Genomic DNA, 9,871 nt, shown 5'->3' with positions numbered 1-9,871 from the left:
GTGTGTATTTTAGATATTAAACCGTAAAAGTAATTTAATAATATTTGTGTATATAATTTTATTATTGTAACAATTTTTTATTTATTTTATTTCCTTATTATTGTATTTCTTTTATTAAAATTTTAAAATTCGACCGGCTATACCACTACCGACTACCGTACGCCTAATTATAGTTTTAAATTAATGTTTCTTATCTCATCGTGTAGTTGATATTCACTACTTTCTATTAGAAATAGCCCTCAGTCATTAATCTCCACGACAGATTTACTAGTAGTTTAATATAGTCCGTCCACCTGTGGATTATCTTTTAAAACTGTATTCCCTGGCTGCATTAATTACCATTCTAATATTCAGTCCATAACGCTTGTTGCGTTCGTCAAAATTTCGTGCAAATGCGGTTGAATCCCATAACTCAGATTGTAACTATGGCGTATGTTAACAAAAAGGGCTAGTTATTATTTTAAATATATGACGCACGCATGTTTCTGACGCAACTACGATTGCGATTGGAAAAAGGAAAAATCTTTAATTAAATACCGTTACTATTTTAGAACGGCTGCAATATAAATTCGTGATATTTCAACTGCTTGTTACGCCTAACCAGGGGTATTAGGAGGTACAAGGACATCACGGAGGGCCTTCGAGGCGCGAGTTGGCGCGACGCTTACGTAACGTAGTCAAGGTCATCGAATACAATGCGTTAGCGTTGCGGCCTGCAATGTGTGGCGTATTTTGCTAATTTGCTTTGTTGAAGCGAACTTTCAGCAAAATCGACGTATCTTCAAAATATTTTAGGTAAAATTTAGGTGCCCACCTACTAACCTAACCTACCCGTGCTACGACTATCCGCCAACCCGCAGTGGAGCAGCGTGGTGTATTAAGCTCCTATTTGGAGAAAGATACCTATGCCCAATATTGGGATGTTATAGACTGAATGCGAGACGTCTAGATTAGTGTAAATGGTCGATAGTGAATAGACGTATTTTTTAAAAGTTTTTTTTTACGTCGATTTATTTTGATAAATAGTGTTTATTGGACCAAGTTTGTTAATCACTTATTATTTACAAAATCTAATTTATTTACAAAAAGAGACGGGGAGTAACTTTTTTGAATGTTAAATTATTAGTATAATAATGTAATAAAACAGCTAACATGCACGAACATATAATACCTATCTGTACTAAAAATTTAGTGCTGTGCTATATATACTCGTCTTATTTTTTATTTTTTTTTGTTAAAACCAAAGTGTCGTCACGGAACATAGTACATATATAATTATTTGACTATGCCGCCTAATGGTAATTTTTTTTTAAGATGTTCAAGGCTGTAATTTTAAACGAATCATTATTTCTGTAGTTCATGTGAATTATGCGTTACTAGCGTTATAGGCTTAGAGGGCAAGTATGTCCCGATTTTCCAAACATGATATATTTATTTAAATACATAAACGAGTGAAGTAATGTTATTCTTGACATCAATTCATTTCAAACATCCTGTTCAAAGTAAAATTAATGATATAACGTTTTAATTGCAAATCAGAGACGGCCTAAGAGGGTGGTGAACGAAACAACATCCTAGGCTTCCCGGGTTTGGGGGTCTATAATTATATAAAACTTTAAATTTAATTTGCACACTGCTCTACAAAATATGCTTCAACCCTAATTATTGTTTAAAACGATACTAATATGTGGATAAATGTAATAAAATTTTAATATAACGTTTTATAGTACAGCATTATTCAAAGTATCGTTATATACCGTTATATACTATTAATGTGAGAACAAAATACATTTTACATAGTAGCTAAATAGGGATAAAAAGAGGGAAAAGATGTATTAATTGTTATGCGGAATTGGTATTTAAAAATTTTAATGAAGTCACTCACAGAGTAAAATATATGTTATTGGTACTCGTATAATTTATTATTGTCTTAAAACTCTATTTTAAATTCTATTGTAAATAAACATTTCATTTTAAAACGTTTTAAAATGGAATAGTTTTCATTGTCATAGCTGACGTCAATTGTATTTAGGTTTTTTTTTATAGAACTATTTTTAGTTTGTTTACAAATTTTAAATTACAATAAGTACTTGCAATTTGTAAGTTAATTATATATTCATTTTTTATTTTTAGTTTAATTGAAAAAAAAAATCCAAAAGCAAAATAAAATTGTATACGAGTATACTTGATGGAATTTATTGATTGAATCGGATTATATTTAATTAAGTCATTGTGATATCTCCATAATACGACACAATTACGTCGACAGACAACGAGTTTTTCTTTTGTTTAATCATTATTTTTTAGCAGATATTAAATAATAATAATACACACTACTGTTATTTGAAAGGTTTTTTTTTCTATACTTTCGAATTTATTTCTTTTACAAGTAAACTTGAAATACATATTTGTTTTTTCCTATTATTATTTTTTTACCGACTTCAAAAAAAGGAGGAGGTTACTCAATTCGACCGTATATATATATTTATGTATGTCTCTGTCGTTTATGAACTGATTTTGATAAAAAAAATTGTTGGAAAGGAGATATCCCTAGTTTTTTTAGTACCATGATAAGGAAACCAGGATCTGATGATGAGATCCCAGAGAAATCGAGGGAAACTCTCGAAAATCCGCATAACTTTTTACTGGCATTACCGATTTTAATGATTTTTAATTTAATCGAAAGCCCATATTTATCATGTGGTCACATTTAAATTTCACCGAGATCTGATTACAACTTTTGGATAATCTTTGATAATGCGTATTTACTTGACTATTTTTTCGTCTACCTACGTTGTATTACTTGTTGATATAGTTGGTCGGTTTTTCTTCGTTTGCCTGCAAACACAATTAATTTTTTTGTATTTTACAACAATATGTAATGTAACCTGTGTGAGACAGTTGTCTTCACTAAACAGGTTTCGCTTCCTTTTTTGAACACGTATGAATTTGGGTCAAGGATTATTCCTTTTCAAAATGCGAAGGTCGTTATTTTTAATTTTTATTCGCTCTACGCGGAACTTTGCGTTCATTGTCCGACGCTTGTGAACCCACGGCTCGAGATCCCTATAAAGTACACAATAATAAACTACGTTTGTTGTTATTTTATTCATTCTAAATTGTTTATTTCCTTTATTTACTATCTTATTTTTATATACTATATTGTTTTTTTCCTTTATTTATTTGTTTTTTTTTTTTTAATATTTGTCTACTGCTTTATTTATTTCAAGTATTATTTTTATATCCTTATTTTAAATCAAAATTTTAACATTTGTTTCAAAGCATGAATCTTTAAAGCCTAAATAATTCTGGATGAGGTAGTTTTTTAATTTAAAAAACCATATAAAATCCTGTTCAGTATTTACATAGTGTTAGATAGATTATGAAGAAATAATACTAATAACATTTAAGAGTTTGAAATTAGTAGTAGCTCGAGTTATTTTCAAGGTTCTAGCTTAAGAAGGGTAGTGACTTAGTGAGATAGTGTCTTAGACGAAAAATGTAACGTAGAATACAAATAGCTTTGTGCTTTAAACAAATAAACATATACGTACTTAGACACTATGTATTTCAAATTTACAGAATTTTGATTTTAATTTGATTTGATTTCACTTGTAACATCTCATTGCTGGGCTTAGGCCTCTTCATACATGTAGGAGAAGGTTCAGAGCTTAATCCTTCACACTGCTCCATTGCGCATTTTGCAAATGATATAAACTGAAAAATACTCATCTTGACTTTGAAATATATTTGCTTCACGTTTTTCGACCTTTAATTTTGTAATAAAGTAAAGAAGCCGTTCAAAGTTTTTTATTGTCTTAAGTTCGCCGCGCTTTTGTTTTACAACTGACGGAAATTCAGGCTCCGTTTATGTAACACGATCTCTACGTCACGTCGACCTACGATTTGTTATAGCGACATTTCTTCAGACTAATCTCAAATGGTAAAAGTTGCGGTATAGTAAAAGTTGCTTAATTTCTACGCAAGGTATGAGAGTAATAGTAGAGTAATCAATTAGACTTGCTATATTATTATTATTCAATGCCTACTATTAGTTTACAATCTGTGTGTGTGTTTCTAGATATATATTGTTCAAATGTATGTTTTTAAATGTTTAGACCTTCGATGCTGAAGCATTTTTTTTTCGAATATTAATTAATTAATTATATTTAATTCATAATATTTAAATATTTATATGCTAGTATTTACTTATAAATATCACAATGTAAGATAGTCTAACAAGTTAAGATAATATCATAACACTAATATTAATTTCATTGTGACTTTCATATTGTTATTATTATTATGGGTTAAATTCCTGTGTGGAAGGAATCAGTTTGTGCAAATATTTGATTCTGGTCGGATGATGACCCTTGTGGAACACCTTACCCGTATCTCAGAGAACTCGTAAAGCTGTCGGACCCGGTTGTTATCATAAACACCTGATAACAATCTCTACTCGTGGAAGGAAAACTTATTTTTGGAGAAACGTGATTAAGTTCCAATCTTTCTCCTTCACAGCGGAAGAGGCGTGTTGAGAGTACAGGGGCCCTAACTGTGCCACGTTAACTTTTTATTACCATCTTAGTACTTCGATTTTATTGAAAATTGGTTATGTATCGCCGTTAGAATAAAACAATGAACACGTAATACTGCTTAAAAAAGCTGTTGCTGTGAGTATTATTATAAGTAGATAGAGTAGTACGATATTTATGGAAAACTACTACTATTATGTGCTTACTAAAATTGTAAAGTGTATCATCATTACTTTAGTGATGTAAAAATTATCCACAATCTTATTTTATAGCCCCTCTGTATCTGATCAACGTACGATGCGTATAAACTCTCAAAACATGAAAAACTTTAATAAAATAGGATGACTTCCTCTTAAAGTTAATTGAAATCAGTTCGCTTGGCATGTAATTAATGTATGAATAAGTATTTCATAATGCTGCATCGTTGAAATAGTTTCGTTCAACACCTGTGAGTAACTCGTTATTGAACGAAAGTAACAGAAATAATTTAAATAACCATCACATGCTCTAACATCTGCGGATTTGAATATTTTAAATTTTTGTACTTAAATTTGAGATGAATCTTTCATTCGGTTTTTAAATTTTTAATTTGAACTTGTTCTAATATTTCTTGCGCTTCTTAATCGACTTCAAAATAGGCGGAGTGGGTTACTCAATTCGACCGTATATATATAATTATGTATGTTCGGGGATAACTTCGTCATTTATGAACCGATTTTGATAATTCTTTTTTGTTGGAAAGGATATATCCCAAGGGTGGTACCATGATAAGGAAAGCAGGATCCAATGATGGAATCTCAGAGAAATCGAGGGGAACTCTCGAAAATCGTAGTGACGATTAGTGCGTTTGTTAATTCTTTCCTTCTACTTACGTTTATTACTTGTCGACGTAACTGAAGTCGATTTTTTTCGTTTGCTAGCAAACACAATTATTTTGAAATGTGTGTTAGTAAAATCTCATTTTGACTTGAATGAGTAAAATTTTCTGTAACACATTACTTATGATGTATGTACAAATAAAAATTATTTTAGACAACTTATAAACATTTTCTTATTAATATAGCAAACAAAGGCCTAGTTATCTATGCTATAGGACTACAGCTGCTTTAACACAAGAGCTACTTTGACTAGCCCTTAGACGCAGTGTGTACCGTAGTGGCCCTGCTTTCTGCTTTTCTCGCGTTGTGGCCCTGCTTTCTGCTTTTCTCGCGTTGTGGGTCCGATTCTCGCCTGAGTCTGGGTGTAATATTCGTATTTATATGTATTATTTACACGCATATTTATGAATACTATATTTAGCTATAGCAGTCGGCCGTTACAACACAAGCATTAAATTGCTTATCTTAGGAAGAGACGACCGTGTGTGAATGTAGATTAAAAAAAAAATGCTTACCGTCTGAAGTTGTTAAGTGAAGTATTTCTAAGTAGGTTAATGTTTCTGACATCATTTGCTATAAAGATATTGGTACCTACCTCCTTAGAAAAAGTGTGCCTTGTATGAGTTGTTTTATGACTTCAGACTACAAAATCAAAATCCAAAATGACTATTCAAATAGCCTTCAAAAGGACATTCGAATCGTCATTTTACAAATTTAAATTTTAAAGTAATTTTATTTTTAAAAGTGGATTCTAACTCCGATTCGTGTAAATTCTGCAGAGAAGAATCGGAAAAAAATACCGCTGTTACTCGTTAAAAAAATTAAACTGTGTTTTAGTACAAAATTATCTACTCTATCCTCTATCTCTCTGTACTTAATATATCTTTATCAACTATGTAATCCTGCGCCGAATAATACGCTTTATCTATTATTATTTTAATAAACACTTTAAATTTATGTTGAGACAGTTGCAAAATTGTTTGTGGGATTTAATTTATACATGCGAATACCATAACCCAGAAAGTTAACGTTTACTTTACGCAGTCGAAAACTTGGAGTTACAATTTTGTTATTCCTTCTCATGTTTATACTGCGATTATTATTATTTATATAAAAACAAATTGATATCATTATATATTATTAAAGTATATACATAATATTTTTATATATTAAAGTTATATCACTGATAACAAATAATAATAATAATAATACTCGAACATAGCCGTTTAATTGTTGCAGTAGTGAAAGGCGTTCATAGTGCACGCACGCATGCGCTGTGCTTCATACCTTCATATTGTTGAAATTAGCCTCTGCGTGCTTTCTCACGTTTGAGACTGTATAAAACAAAGCGTTTGCTTATTGGTACGCTTATTATTTTATTATTTGACTAGAAGTTTTACTCAGTTGCGCCCGTCATTACTTATCTGTGATTTGTAGCTATTTCTATATTCCAAATAGTATTAAATCCGAAGTCTAACAATATTTTTGAAATATTAATATTTCATTGAAACAAATGAGTTTATTTATTGTTTTTAGCTTAATAACATTAAATTTATTAAATTAAAAACGCTTTTGAGTAGAAAGAAATGAAACTGAAGTTAAAAGTATATGAAAGAAAATAAAGTATAAAATTTTAGAGTTTACTTTTAAAAGATTATACAGTATGTTGTAGAGTTTACGTTTACGGCCTGTATTAATAATTATAGTACACTCAAATTAATAAATGTTTAAAACATCTTAAATCACAACACACAACATCCATATCAAAGATTTAAAGGTCGGTCGGTGTGTTGCGAAACGCAGCCGTGCGTGCGCGTTGCAGCGGCATGCAACTTTCTATTTTGACGACCCCCTTCCCCCCTTCAAGCGTGGGCCCCTCTCCGCTAACGAAGCCCCTTCCCCTCTAAAGCGGGTCCCTAGTTTGGCCGGAAAAGCGATGCAAGTAGAAAGTTACAGCTTTATGATACTCGCCTTAAACAATTTACGGATTACTAGGAAATTATTTAACTTCTTAATACTTTTTGCGTAAATGTGAAACCTTACAGGAAATTTAATTATTCTATATTAATCTGTTTCATAGTGTATATTTTATTATGTGAATCATTTCTTCGCAGAGAAATGTTCCATTTATGAAACGACAGATTATCCCGTTACATTATTACTCCATTATGCGTTGGTAAATAATTTTCCTACCAAGACTAATGAACAAACAAAAAGTTTTATATACTAAACTAGCTGTGCCCGCGACTTAGTCCGCGTGGAATTTAACAAAATAGTTTTTGTTCAGTTCGCAGTTTGAAAATTAAAAAAAAAAAAAAAAAAAAAAAACTAAAAAGTATCCCAAGTTACTCCTTATTATACTAGTTAATTCAGTAAAAAGCTGTTATTTAAATATTACAAACAGACACTCTAATTTTATTTATTTGTATAGATAAATATTCCGAGCCAAACTGTCAGTTAAAAAAAAGTTCGATTTCCTATATTTCCAGATTTGCGCTATTAACTTGTAACGTACTTTATACAAGTTGTCCCACGGTCTTTCCTACACAATATCCGGTCCCGTGAATCTCAACAAACTTATGCATTCCTAATAATAGCTTACTAAAGCTTACTAAAGCTTACTAAAGCGTGAACAAAAGTTTTAAGACATTGGATATATAATATATGGCCTTGCATAAAATAAATATAAGTGTGCAAATTGTATAGATAAAAGTAATTTGCTTATTGTTAAAAATGTACAAAAGACTACAAATCGTTACCGTGCATCTTAGATCGAGTAATCTAATAAACTTTAAACAACGTGAAACAGTTAAACGTTACAATAATGTAAATAAACATATTGAGGTCTGTCAAACAACCATTTGCATAATCGCTGCACTGTTTTTATTATGAACAACATTAGTATGAGACGACTCTCTTCAGTTTTTCTACGCTTAAGCAAATTTCGACCTTGTTGAAAATTACTAAAATTTGTATTCGTATGACGCACTTAGAATCAAAGTTGCGCCTTCCTTTCCAACTTAGATGGAGTTATTCGGAAGTGACCTATCAACGATTAATTTAAAATAATTTATTGGGATTTTTTATCGTTGCAGTTGCGTTGTAGTATAAAATTTTATTACTTATTCAATGTATGAGATAAAAATAAACAGTAAAAAAACTTAGGCAAATTTCAAAAGTAGAAACGAATTATTTTACGTTACGATTTTTTTTTTGGTGAAAGCATGATAAAATTAAAAATCGTCTATTTTTAAGTAATTATAGTTAGTAGTATAAAGGAAGCTAATAATAAGTGTTCATGAATATTTTATTTTTATGAATCTAATGTTTAACAGTATTACATTTCTGATAAAAAATATCTGTCCTTGTTTGTTAGTCTTGTCTTATGTGAGATATTTAAAAACTATCTTTAGATTACTTTTTTAATAAGAAAACGAGTGTGCTTTAGACCATACGACTGAAGCGAAAATTCTTAACAATAGGTCTGCAAAATAGGTCTGCACTTTCTTAGATATACGAAATGTACTATACCTATGAGAGAAAGAGAGAAAGAAAATGTGTGCTCGCACCTTTTTCTCTTGCTCCGTTCGCTTCATCCGATATCACTTTTCGTAACGCTTTTGTCATATATTCACCAGATAACTCCCCAAGTTAAGCGTGCGTAAATCAGTTTTACTTCAAAAATAATTTAGTTATACAAAATATTTGTAGAAACGTTTTTTAAAGTTAGTTACAGCTGAGTATCTCTTAGTAGTATCTAAATTCCGAGGCCGTTCTAGCTACAAAGAACTATTATAAAAAGAGTATTAAAAATAGCTTTTACTTTTGTATTCTTTGATAAAGTATATTTCGATTTGATTTTATGATACTGCGAAGGCAATTTAGTATAGATATGTACAAAGGAAATGATTCGTCGGTCGTATCGGTGTGCATCAAACGTATTAGGTAAAGGAGCTATTCACGTAACGATAATCGTATCTTTCGTATTACATACTGGTTGTGTCATCAAGTAGGTACAAATACGAATTTCAAAGTAAACAAACAGTAACATTTTAATTCTGTTTATTCACTTATTTATTCGACTTATACTTAATACTAGAAATTTACCTTTTGTTTTCCTAACTCATGTATTGAAATATATTTTAAACTAGCTTCTGCGCGCGACTTCGTCCGCGTGGAACTTTTAAAGGTGAACAATTCTGTAATACATGATTTTGGCGAAAGTTTAACAGTTCACGCAGCGCACGAAGCGGAAGTTCTCAAAAGGAAAGAAAAACGATTTTGAAACATTCTTCATTGGTGCTCTGCTCCTAATAGTCTCAGCGTGATGATATATAGCCTATAACCTTCCTCGATAAATAACCTATCTAACTCTAAAAGATTTTTTCAAATCGGACCAGTAAGTAGTTTCTGAGATTAGCGCGTTCAAACAAACAAACAAACAAACAAACTATTCAG

This window comes from Melitaea cinxia, chromosome 3, assembly GCF_905220565.1.
Source record: "Melitaea cinxia chromosome 3, ilMelCinx1.1, whole genome shotgun sequence".
In the NCBI taxonomy this organism is placed as follows: Eukaryota; Metazoa; Arthropoda; class Insecta; order Lepidoptera; family Nymphalidae; genus Melitaea; species Melitaea cinxia.
This window is presented reverse-complemented; position numbering follows the sequence as displayed.